Raw genomic sequence first — 13,511 nt, 5'->3', positions numbered from 1 at the left:
GCATTCATTTTAAGTGCACAATTCAATAAGATTTGACAAAAGCATAAACCCACGTAACCTCTATCACAAACTACAGCATATTGCCGTCTTCCTGAAAGGTCAATCATACCCTTCGCAATCTTTTTAGTCACAGAAAACCACATTCCTGTCACTGTAGATTAGTTTTGTCTATTCTAAAAGTCTAGTACTTATTACATACTATACAGTACTTATTACATACCTATTCAGTACATACATATTTATTTCATTCAGCATGTTTTTGAAATCCATCCACACTATTGCCTATATCAGTAGCTTTTTCCCCTTTTATTGATAGTGTTGGTCTTCCAAATTTTTCTTCTTTTTCATAATTGTCTTATCATTCATTACATCCTTTGTATTTCATATAAATTTTAGGACAGATTGGCAAATACTTTCTAAGGGCTGGATAGTAAATATTTTAGGCTTTGTAGGCCATAAGGATACGATTTCTGTTGCAACTACTCAGCTCTGCCATTATAGCATGAAAACAGTATTAGGCAGTGGAGAAATAAATGAGCAAGGCTGTGTTCTAGTAAAACTTTATTAAAGCAGATGGCTGGCCAGATTTAGCTGGCAGGCTCTAGTTTGCTGACCCCCCCCCCAAGGTTTTTTTTAATAAGTTGGAGGTAGATATAGTTATCTATACCTACAGCTATCTATCCATACACGCACACATAAACACACACACACACACACACACACACAACATACACATATGTCTGCTGGGATTTTAAATGGAGGTGCATTGAATCTATAAATCTATTTTGGATACTTGACATCTTAAGAATAATGTCTTTCAACCTATAAGTGGTGTACACAACTCCATTAGTTTGTATCTCTTTTAATTCGTTTTAGTTACATATTATTTTAGTGCATATATATATATATATATATAACTTGTATCTTTTGTCAGATTATTGTTTCATATTGTTAATGATATTATAAATTATATTTTTTAAATGTCAACATTCTATTATTAATTGCCAGAATATAAAAACACAATTGTTTTTATATACTGCAACATCGCTAAAATCATTTAAGAATTCTAGCAACAATTTTCTAGATTCTATTGGTTTCGTTATAGATATAAGCATGTCATCCAGAAATAAAGCCAGTTTGATCCTTTATTTTCAATCTGGATGACTTTTATTTCTTCATATTTTATTACACTGGCTGAAACCATCAGTTCAATTTTGAATGGAAGTGATAGCCAAGATGAATTTCATTTTAGATAATCACTTACTATGATGTAAACATAATAAAGTAGAAAAGCCATATGATCATCTCCATAGATACAGAAAAGCCCTCTTTATCATGAACCCTAGTCGGCAAGCTAGGAATATGGAAACTATTTTGATCTAAGATATCTACAAAATAAAAACCACTATAAATATCTGATTTCATATTAAAATATTACAAGCTTTGTTTTTACATTTGGGAACAGTACAAAGTTGCATGACAACACCACATGTCTTCAATAGGCCCTAGGAGGTCATGAAGGCAAGGAAAAAAAGAAATTATGAGGATTAAAAAGAAAGAAAGAAAAAGGTGAATGTGATTACGTGCAGATACATGATTAGACAGACTATGATTCTGTACACAGAACAGCTAAAAGAATCATATATAAATTATTAGACTTCATGAATAAATTTTTTTAATATTCATTTTTTATTGGGAGACAGAGCATGAGCATGGGAGGGGCATGAAGCAGGCTCCAGGCTCCAAGCTGTTAGCACAGAGCCCAACGCAGGGCTCGAACTCACAAACCATGAGATCACGACCTGAGCTGAAGTCAGTAGACTTCATGAATAAATTTAACAAAATTAATGGAGAAAATGTCAAATAAGAGATCAAATGTATTTCTCTCTCTATTTGTATATATCTTCATGCTGTGTATATCTATATATAAGCAATATGTTTCATGAAAATAAAATTATAAAGAGTGCCAGTTGAAATAGCATAATAATCATAAATGTGGAAAAAACATGCAAGATCTTTACACTGAAAAATGTCAAACATTATTGAAAAAAATTGAAGATGGCATCAATAAAATACGGATGTATACCATACTCATAGGTTTAAAAAGTCATTAATATAAATATATCAGTTCTCCTCAAATTGATCTATACATTCAATTCACTCTTATTTAAAATCTCAGTGGGCTTTGTTGTGTATAGAAATTGACAAGTTAAAACTAAATTTTTATAGAAAAACAGAGTCATCATAACTAAGGCCAACTTAACCATCCAAAACTAACATTTTCATGTATCAAGACTTAAGCTACATTATTAAGACAATGTGATATTGACCTAAACAGTTGACAAATACACAAATAGAATGGAGTCCACAAATAGACTTGTACATTCATTATGTATTGTCTTGATTTACGAGAAAACTAACATCTTACAGAGCATGTTGTTTTCAATAAATGATGTGGAATTAACTGAATACCTGTATGAAAAAAATAGATTTTTACTCCTCCTGCACACACAAAAATTAAATCTAGGTGACTGGCAAATCTGAATAATGAAGATAAAACAATACAGCTTCTATACAATAACATGCAAGACAGTCTTTGTGACCACACTAGATATGCTCTTTACCTCATAATGGTTACAGTGAACAAACCGTCAATATCAGTAGAACCTAGAACTCATAGGTATTCTTGGTGGGAATGTAAATTGATAGAACAGTTTGGAAATCTGTTTGGTAGTAATTTCCAAAGCTGAATATACACTTACTCTCTGCCCAGCTAATTCATTGTCAGATACATAATGAATAGAAATACTAATTGTGTGCACCAAAAACTGTACACAAGAACGTTTACGACAACCCTGTTTAGAATAACCCCCCAAACTGGAAACAATGTTAATGTCCACAAATAGTGTAGTAGGTAAATAAACTGCCATATAAACACATAACAAAATATTGTTCAGTCGGGAAAATGGAGAAACTATAGCTACAAAGCTCAAGAACATAATTTTGAGTGAAAGAAGCCAGAGAGAAAAGAACACTATTTATTGACTTATATAAATTTCAAAAACAAGTAAAAGTCAAGATAGATACAACTTTTGGGGAAGCTTGGTAGCAACTATGAACTGACTGTGCAGAAGCACAAGAGACACTACCTGGGGCCCCGAGAATGTTCCTTTTTTTTTTTAAGTTTATTTATTTATTGGGGGGGGTGCAAGTGCGTGAGTGGGGGAGGAGCAGAGAGAGAGAGGGAGAGAAAGAATTGTAAACAAACTCTGTGCTGTGAGCACAGATCCCAACACAGGGCTCTATCTCACAAACCATAAGATCATGACCTGAGCTGAAATCAAGAGTCAGAGCCTCCGCTGAGCCACCCAGGCGCTCCGGTTCTATTTCTTGATGGATGCTGATAAATCAGGAACATCCACTTTTTTTTTTCTTTCTAGGAGGGAGAGAGACAGCATGAGCAGGGGAGGGTCAGAGAGAGAGGGAGTCACAGACTGAAACAGGCTCCAGGCTCCAGGCTCTGAGCTGGCAGTCAGCCCAGAGCCCGACGCGGGGCTCGAACCCACGAACCGCGAGATCATGACCTAAGCGAAAGTCGGACGCTTAACCAACTAAGCCACCCAGGCGCCCCAGAACATCCACTTTTTCAAAATTCATCAAGCTGCAGTTACAATTTATGAGCTTCTTTCATGTATATATTTTAAAAACTAAAACAATGTGATAGTTGCTAGAAAGCCAGTTCTCATTTTTCCTGGAATATTCTGGAATTTTCCCAAGGTTCTGTAATATAAACCTCTGCTATTAAAAGACAATGGAAAAATTGGTTTGAGATGCCTATGTACTTTTTAAGAGTATTTTCTGAAGCATGCCTTTACTATAAACTAAAGTACACCTGCACTTAGAGATAATCTCTTTTACTTGTTTCCTATGGCTGCTCTAACACATTGCCACTATCTTGGAGGCCTAAGAACGATACAGGTTTATTCTCTTATGATTCTGGAGGTAAGAATTCCCAAATCAGTGTCAGTGGGTTAAAGTCAAGGTGTCAACCAGGTTATGCTCCCTTGGAGCCTCCAGCGGAGAACTCACTTCTTTGCCTTTTCCAGGTTCTTCTGCATTCCTTGTGTTCTTGCCTCACGAGTTCTTCCTTCATTTCTAGACCCAAATCTTTCCCTGCTTCAGTCACATTGCCTTCTTCTCTGCGTGCATCATTCCTTCCGCCTCCCTCTTATAAGGACATTTGTGATTACATTTAGGGCTCACAAAACTAACCCAGGATAATTTCCCCATCTCAAGATTCTTAATTTGACCACATCTTCAAGTCCTGATTGCCATACAAGTTACCATTCACATATTCCAGGGATTAGGACCCGGATCTCTTCAAGAGGCATACTTGAGCCGGCCACCGTGAACAAGTGGAAGAGTGAAAACTCTAATGGATATTGAGGAGCATTATCATACCATAGCCTTTTAAGGGTTTTATTTTGCTTTTACTGCCGCTGATACTTTTGTGTGTATGAGAATGACATTCATTCTTAATCGTAACTCAGGAACTCAATGACATTTTACATTAAATATTAATCATCACTTTCCAATCTGCCCAGCTCAGGCACTCACTCTCTCTGCCAGCCTGTCTCCACCTGCAGTTCCGCCGCGTGAATTACAGCAAGCAGTGGTTTTGCGGCCTAAGTGTTCATGGTTTACTCCCTGGCCGGTTGGCTGTTGCGCCCTTCAAATTTCTAAGTGGTAGCTATTCACCAAGAAGGTAGGATGGCTCACTATAGATGTCTCTAAATTTTGAATCTAATCTAATCACCTGTTGAGTGACGTTAATCCAGTTACTAACCTCGAAATTTCAGTTTGACCAGCCACAGGCAGACATAGTTTGGAGATGTGCAGGTTTGGGTCCAGACCATCTCCACAGAGCCTCTCAAGTGAACTTTGTTTTGTTTTGTTTCTAGTGCATAAAAAAATTATGTTTACACTATACTGTAGTCTATTAAATGTGCAATAGCATATGTCTTAGCTTTTAAAAACAATGCACGTACCATCATCATCTGAGCTTCCAGCGAATCCGTCTTTTTGCTGGTGGAAAGTCTCACCTTAATAGTGATGGCTGCTGACTGACCAGGGTGTGGTTATATACGTGTGGTTCACGCTGGCCCCAAACTATTACAGTAGTAACATCAAAGATCGTTGGTTATCATTATACCATAACAAATATAATAAAAATGGAAGTACGAAAAATTTCAAGAATTGCCAAAATGTGACACAGAGACACAGAGTGAGCAAGCACTGGTGGAAAAATGGCCCCGGTAGACTTGCTTGACACAAGGTGGGCCAAACCTTCAATCTGTAAAATAATGCAGTATCTGCAAAGCATCATAAGGTGAAGCATAATAAAATGAGGTATGCCTGTATATGTGTATGTGTGTATATATATATATATAAATTTAACTGTTATATGTGTGTGTATATATATTTATGTATATTTATACATTTATATATATAAATTTAACTGTTACAACAGCTCTGTGAAATAGAAATATATACTATATATATATATATATACTACCTAGTTTATATACTACCTATTTCTCATAGCTGTTATGACAGTTAAATTTTAAATGACACATAAAGAGGTGCCTGGGTGGCTCAGTCAGTTAGGAGTCTGACTTAGGCTCAGTTCATGATCTCATGGTTTGTGGGTTTGAGCCCCGCATCAGGCTCTGTGCTGACAGCTCAGAGCCTGGAGCCTGTTTTGGATTCTGTGTCTCCCTCTCTCTCAGACACTCCCCTGCTCATGCTGTCTCTCTCTCTCTCTCTCTCTCTCTCAGAAATAAATAAAACATTTTTAAAAAAATAAAATATTATGACACATAAAAAGAGTTGTCATGGGTGCCTAGGTGGCTTAGTGAATTAAACCTCAGACTTCAGTGCAGGTTATGATCTTATGGTCTGTGAGTTCGAGCCCCACATCAGACTCTCTGCAGTCAGCACAGAGCCCACTTCAGATCCTTTGTCTCCCTCATTCTCTACCCCCTCCTGCTTGCATTTTTTTCCTCTCTGTCTCTCTCAAAAATAAACATTTTTAAAAAAGAGCTGTCAGATTGGCTACTAAATAGTAACTTTGTGTGATGTCTTTCTGATTTGTCATGATAGTCATGATATCATTTGTCTAATAGTCATGACAGTGATGTTGCATTTTCAGAAATTTCAAAGCTATCACTGATGTGATTAATTTCACATTAACCCACTTTTCTTAGTTATCTACTATCTGCTCTGACTTGGGATCGCTAAACACAATCAGCCCATCTTAATAAGCTCATGGTCTGGTGGGGAAAGGCGCTGTGTTAAACAGGTGATGATAATACACAGTGATTGACGCCACAAAATTAAGGAAATTTGAAGATGGCATTTGGTATTAAGGAATTATTAACTTTGTGAAGTCTGATAATAGCATCATGATTATACGAAAAGTCATTGTTGATTAGAAATATGTATGGTACTAGTTTCTTATTGCTACTGTATTTGGTGACTTGAGACAACACAAATTTGTTCTCTTAAATGTTTGGAGATCGCAAGTCTGAAATGAGTCTTCTGGAGCAAGGCGTCGGCATGGCTGATCCCTTCTGGAGGCTCTAGGGGAGAACCCACTCTGCTTCTTCCAGCTTCTAGGGGCTGCTGACAGTCCTTGCCATATCGCTTCAGTCTCTAATCCTGCTGTCACATTGCGTTTTCTGACCTTGGTCCCCCTTGCCTCTCTTGTGAGGATACTGATGGTTACATTGGATTGATCTGGATAATTCAGGACACTCTCCCCATCTGAAGATCCTTAATTTAATTACATGTGCAAAGTACCATTTGCCATGTACATTCTCCTGTTCACAGGCAGCGTATCCTAGAGACGGAACAATGGTGAGGACGCTTTTTGAACCAGAAAGCTGAAATGCTTCACAGATTTAATGGGTTTCAGAGCTCCCTAGGACAGTCCATATTTTATAGGACACACTTGAGGCCCACAGAAATCCCACATTGCTGTAACCTACCCTAGCTTCTAAAAAAACAAATTTTGCTCACAAGGGTTTATGTTAAATAAGGTGGGAAGAATTTAGGAATGCCAGGGCATATTGTTTTCTAAAGGACCAAGCCGCATAGCGAAAGAAACTTGAGAATGTTCTAGGGAGTCAGAAGTCTCAGTGTTAATTTGAAATTCTCTTAAAAAAAAAAAAGGTTGCATCCAACCAACGGAGCCTTCATCCTTCATTCCAGGTAAGGCTCAGAATGTCCACAGGGGGGCGCCCCTCACCATTGTTTGGTTCCTTCTTCAGCCTTCAGGTGTGTTTGCTCTGTTCCAGCCTTTCTTTTCCTAGGTTTGCTGAGATTTCTCATGAAAGGTGAGGGTTCGCGTTTTGTCATTTTGCAGGGAAAATGAAAAGATTTTATGATCTACAGAGATCACATTTTTTATTTTATTATAAAAGACATAAAATGTTCCCACACTATTTTCTCTGTTAAAGCAATATATAAAGCTTAAGAAAGGAAAAAATCCTCAAGATTTCATTTTCACGGATGCAACTGTAATTATTGATACTGCCAGCAGATGGCATTGCACCATTAATAATAGCTGAGCATATGCTTAGAACAAGGTGGGTTCAATTTTTAGAGATGGGTAGATCTATATACTTGGGTGTTTATGAATCTCCTACTATGTGCATGGTTCTTACTCAGACTCTGGGTTGCACTGGTTAATAAGCAAAAAGTACTCTGAGAGAGGGTAGTACTAGTGAAGTAACGTGTTCTCTCTTGCTTAAGAGAGAATGGTCTGCGCTTCTCTTTAAATTTCATCTCGCCCTTACTCACCTTGTTGAAAGCCACATTTCTGAGACAAAATGCTATAGTGAAAAGAATAGAAAACATAGTTAAAATCCTCTTGTATATAAGGAGACTTCAGAAAGGGGGAATGATTTGTCTAGACATAAAGCTAGTGATAATTAGATATAAGTTAACACAACATTTTTTCTAACATTTTGCCCCATCGATTCTCAGAGTCACAAATTCAGAGTTAAAGAGTTCTAGCCCATTGGGCTTCTGGGATGGCTCAGTCAGTAGAGCATGGAATTCTTGATCTCCCAGGGCCCTGAGTTCAAACCCAAGTTGGGCGGAGAGCTCATTCCCCCCCCCCCAAAAAAAAAAGGTGTTCTAGCCCTGTCACTGACTCTGGCTTCCTAAGCAAGTTATTTAATCTCTCTGGGTCTCTCTCTCTGTATTTTTCTGTGAAATTTAAGGCATTGGACTAAGTAAGTAAGCTAAAACATTTTTACCAGTGGAATCTTTTTTTAAAAAAATGTTACCTCAGGGCACCTGTGTGGTTCAGTCGTTTGAGCGTCTGACTCTTTATTTCAACTCAGGTAATGATCTCACGGTTTGTGAGTCCCAGCTCTGTGCTGACAGTGCGGAGCCTGCTTGGGATTCTCTTTCCCTCTCTCTCTCTCTCTCTCTCTCTCTGCCCCTCCCCGCTCATGCACACGTGCTCTCTATTGCTCTCAAAATGAATAAATTTAAAAACAAATCTTATCCGAAAGTTCAATATGTAAAATAAAGTGCTGGACTTGAAGGAGGCTTGTAACCCACCTTGCTTCCATCTTTCTCTCTCTGAACTTTCTCTCCTTGAATCTTGAGCCTCCTCAGAGCACAACCTGGCAACTCCCAGCCTGAGCGATCTTGCAAAAACTTTCCTGCTCTAGCCATTGTTCCCGAAATTCATCGAATTAGGTGTGAGGTAGCAATAATCTCAAAAAATTCTTGCTGCTTCGTAAAAACAAAAACAAAACCTAAATCTTGATTATGACAAACTGGTGCAATTAGTCATTAAGAACAAGGGAAAACAGATATTTAAAGCATTTTTGATATTTTCCACACAATGTCTCCTGAATAACGACATTATCTTTATGCTTTACTGTGGCCTCAAACACACTCAGCCAGGTTTCAGCTGTGAACCCCTCTGGCACACACTCTCAGAGGTGAGAAGTTTGCCTATGGAGAGTGCATTTAGGCATCAAGCACACAGGCTTTTGGCTGAAGTAAGTGCCAGAAGCCAGAGGTATATGGCTTACTGCTGAATCATAGTGGATGGAGCCAAAGTGTTCTGGAAACCACAGAACCACATAGCCACAGGCAGTGATGGGAAGGGCAACTTAAGGTCAAAGGACATTGGGAGAGTGGCTAACACAGACTTGAGAATTAGTCTCTTCTGGGTTTACATTCCACTCCCTCAACTGCTTCATAGAAGTTATAAGATCTTATAGGGCGAATTATACCAGTCAAACAAGAGGAGGGTATGGATACCAAGTAGAAGCTTCAGCTGTCTCTCATGGGATTCTTGCAGATGTCTCCAGGCTGGGGCCTCACTGCCCCTCTAGCCACCTTCCAATCTGTTCTCCATGTAACAGACTGCATGACCTTTAAATTACATGTCAGGTCACATCACTCTGTTGTTAAAACCCTTTAGTGTCTCTCCTTTGCACTTGAGGGAAAACCTAACTCTTCATGCTGACCTNCTCGAACCCACGAACCGCAAGATCATGACCTAAGTGAAAGCTGGACGCTTAACCGACTAAGCCACCCAGGCGCCCCCACACCAGCCCTTCTGACAGTTCTGGAACAGCACATGCCTTTCCAACCTTTTAGAACTCTTATGCTAACTACTACTGCTTTTCCCAGAACACATTGGCATTTCCTAAAGCCTCAGCTAAAATATTTCTCCTGAGAGGTCTTCTCTGATTCTGTCTAATGTACCAAGAATAAAGTGTGCTTTATTCCCTACCACAGGGATTGGAAAATTTTGACCCATGGGCCAAACCAGCCCACCATCCCTTTTTTTTTTTTACATAAAGTTTTATTGGAACACAACCATGATCATTCATTTATGTATCATCTATGGCTGCTTTGGTGCTACAACGGCAAAGTTAATAGTTGCAAAGTTTAAAACATATTATTACCTGACCCTTTACCTAAAAAGTTTATTGACCACCTAGTTAGTGCACTGTCATATTTATTCACTTCGTCACATTGAGCATATCATTGATGTTTTACCTATTTCTGTACTTGCTCATTTTCAGTCATCTTTGTTTCTTTTCATGAGGCTGAGAACTTCTCTGTCTTAGTCTCTGTTATATGTCCAGGACAGTGCCTAAGACAAGTTCTATATCTGTTAATATTATAAGTCACATTTCTTGAAAAAAGCAATACTTGTTGGAGAAAAATAATAGAACCCAGAATCTCATAAGTTACCATGGCCAGGATGTAATCCAAAGGACCAAGAAAAAAATAATATATAGTTATAGCCCCATGAAAAACGTGTTACTTAAAAAGGTTAAAATAGTGGGGTGCCTGGGTGGCTAAGTTGATTAAGTGTCCAGCTCTTGGTTTCAGCTCAGGTCATGATATCGCAGTTTGTGAGTTCAAGCCCTGCATCGGGTTCTGTGCTGACAGCGAGGAGCCTGCTCTCTCTCCCTTTCTCTCTCTCAAAATAAATAAATAAACTTAAACACGTTTTTAAAGGTTAAAATAGTAACTTCACAGTGAATAAATCTGAAAATATTACCTTAACCTGGTGATTATAGTTAACATCACCAGTAATAGGATACATATTATGTGCTTCCTAATATAATGTACTGAGAAAGATGCAACATTCTATGGTATTTTTGTCAAAAATATAAAGGCTGAACCTAGCTATAAGGAAACATGAAGCTAATCTAACTTGAAGAACATTCTACAAAATAAATGGCTGTGCTCTTCAAAAATGGCATAACCAAAAAAGGAAATTTTCCATATTAAGGAAGCTAAAAAAAAAAGCAGGGCAATTAAATTAGATGTATAATCCTAGAATGAATTCCAAATAAGAAACATTAAACAGACATACACCTATAATTTATTTTTGCTATAAAGGATATTATTGGGGGGCGCCTGGGTGGCTTAGTTGATTATGATTAAGTGTCTGACTTTCACTTAGGTCATGATCTCACGGTTCGTGGGTTCGAGCCCTGCATCAGGCTCTGTGCTGACTGCCAGCTCGGAGCCTGGAGCCTGTTTCAGTCTGTGATACCCTCCCCTGCTCGCGCTGTCTCTCTGTCTCCTAGAAATAAATAAAACATTTAAAAAAAAAAAAAGGATATTATTGGGACAATTGGAAATATTTGAATAAGGTCTGCATATTATGTAATATTTCTGTATCAGTGTTAATTTTCTGGTTTTGATAGTCATGTGTGGTTATATAAAAAGAACGCTCTTATTTTTAGGAAATACACCCTGAAGTATTCATCAATAAATGGGTAAAAGATCTGCAATGGACAACTTATTCTCAAATAGTTTAGGGAAAAAAGCTATCTATCCATCTGTCTATCCACTTACCTGTGTATCGACAGAAGAGAACATAAGACAGATTGAATGATAAAACAAATGTGGTAAGATATTGACATCTGGGGATCTCGGTTAAGGGTGAACAGCAATACTTCATACTATTTTTTACTTGTTTATGAAACTAAAATTGTTTAAACTATTATGCTAAAATATGAAGAATGTCGGTTTTAGGGTGGCCTATGGGAAATGGTGTAATTTGGTCCTCATACTTCAACATCATTTCATGGTAAATTATATTACCTTCGCAAGATGAAGCACAATAATTCTTAGAAAGGCTTGATAATTTCATGCCTTCTTCACCCTCCCACACACAGGAGCAATGAGCTGGAAGGTCGTATAAAACATATTAATAGTGTTGATCTGTAAGCTATAGATTTTCTGGTGCCATTTATTTTCTTCTTTAAACTCTTCCCTCTGTCAAAGCATCTATAATGAACGCTTACTACGTTTATTATTGAATCTTTGAACTTCTTCATATTTTCCACAGTCTGAGAAAAGAAAGGAGAGAAAGGGAAGGTGTGGGTACAGAGGAGAAAGTCAGACAGACAGACAGAAGGACAGAGAAGCCCTGATATCTTCCCTGGCTGCTTGGGAGCCATTAAACGCACCTGAAAGGGAAACTTCCTAAGGTTGTGTCGCGTCGGCTGATGCTTGCAAACTGGTGCTTGAAGCCCTATCCTGATCTGGCCGGAAGTTGTAACTGTTCAACTCTCCTCCAGGCGTGACCACTTAGGAGTCATTGACATCTACCTGGTGGCCAACCTCTAGCCCCCTTCCTCTTCTCCTCATACCACCCACCAGAAAGAAGCTCACGTCCAAAGGCATGAAGCAGTAATATCAACACGTTACCAAGGCAGTGATGACGCTGCCAACTGGAGCCCGACACAGCGAAGCAGGCGCGAGGAAGGAAGACGGGCGCGGGACGGGACAGTGACAAAGGAACGTGTCCAAACTCTTGGAACCATTCAGATACTGGCCCGGCAGATGTCTGTTCGGTGTTCAAACCCTGGAAGCGTACCAAGTACCACAAAATTCACAGTTTCCTTTTCTACGGACAATTTCTTTATTACACAGCGGCCATGACAAGCTAAAATAAAGCCTTTTATCCACTAGCGATTTGACTTCTCTCTTACTCAAAGGCTCGGAGAGGTCTCTCCCTGCACACTTGGCTGCTGCTCCTGTAGATTTACGCCCCACACCTGGCACCGCTAAGCACATGAGAGTGCGGCATGTTCCCATTAACAAAGCCACATGTGAGGGTGGGGGCAAGTGCGGCAGAAGGGAAGTCACGCAGTGTAATTACTTGGTGGGGGAATAACTCAAAGTGCTCTAGTCTGAAGAGATCTCCATGATGTATGGTACGGAAATTTCTGGACTCATTAGGTAGGCCTGAGATCCCTGAGGCCCACCATTATAGAAGACACCTGTTCTGAAGATGTTTTATAGACTGTGGAGTGGCTGGGGGAGGGGTTGCATTGCCTCCCTTCTGAGAGGCCGCATTGCTTCGTGTCTCCACTTTCCTCCCAGCTCCATTTCACTCATTCACCCACTGGCCGTTTGGAGCCATGGTGTCAGGAGAACACACATCGTAAAAAATTATTTTTCCTGTCATGGTTCAGAGAAAGACAAAAAGCCAGCATGCAATGCCTCCTTAGATTCAGGTAAACCGAATACTTCAGGGAATCAGCCATTTGGTCTTGAGTTAAACAGTCCTTTCTGCAATCACTCCGTTTTAAACACCACCTCTACCCCCAGCGTGTCTTCTGAGTTTCCAGGATAGGCTGCTTGAGGAAGAAACATGGATTTTGACCCCATGTGCACTACACTTCTGATCCCAGCTCTAATCCAAGGTCACTGTGTGATGTTTGCTAAGTTCCTTACTTCTGAGAGCTTCACTCTCTTCATCTATAAAATGAGATTAATAATAAGTACTTGTTAGAGTGTTTGTATTAGGATTAGAAACAGTACATAAAAAGAATCCTGCAAACATTAGGTACTTAACAAGGGCAGCGTCTCTTATAATTACTACTACATGAGAATGTGGCTTACCCCTTGACAAGTCCCAGGAAAAGAGGTTTTGGGGTTTGGTT

This window comes from Crocuta crocuta, unplaced genomic scaffold (genome assembly GCF_008692635.1).
Source record: "Crocuta crocuta isolate KB4526 unplaced genomic scaffold, BGI_CrCroc_1.0 scaffold25, whole genome shotgun sequence".
Classification (NCBI taxonomy): domain Eukaryota; kingdom Metazoa; phylum Chordata; class Mammalia; order Carnivora; family Hyaenidae; genus Crocuta; species Crocuta crocuta.
Note: the sequence above shows the minus strand (reverse complement) of the source record.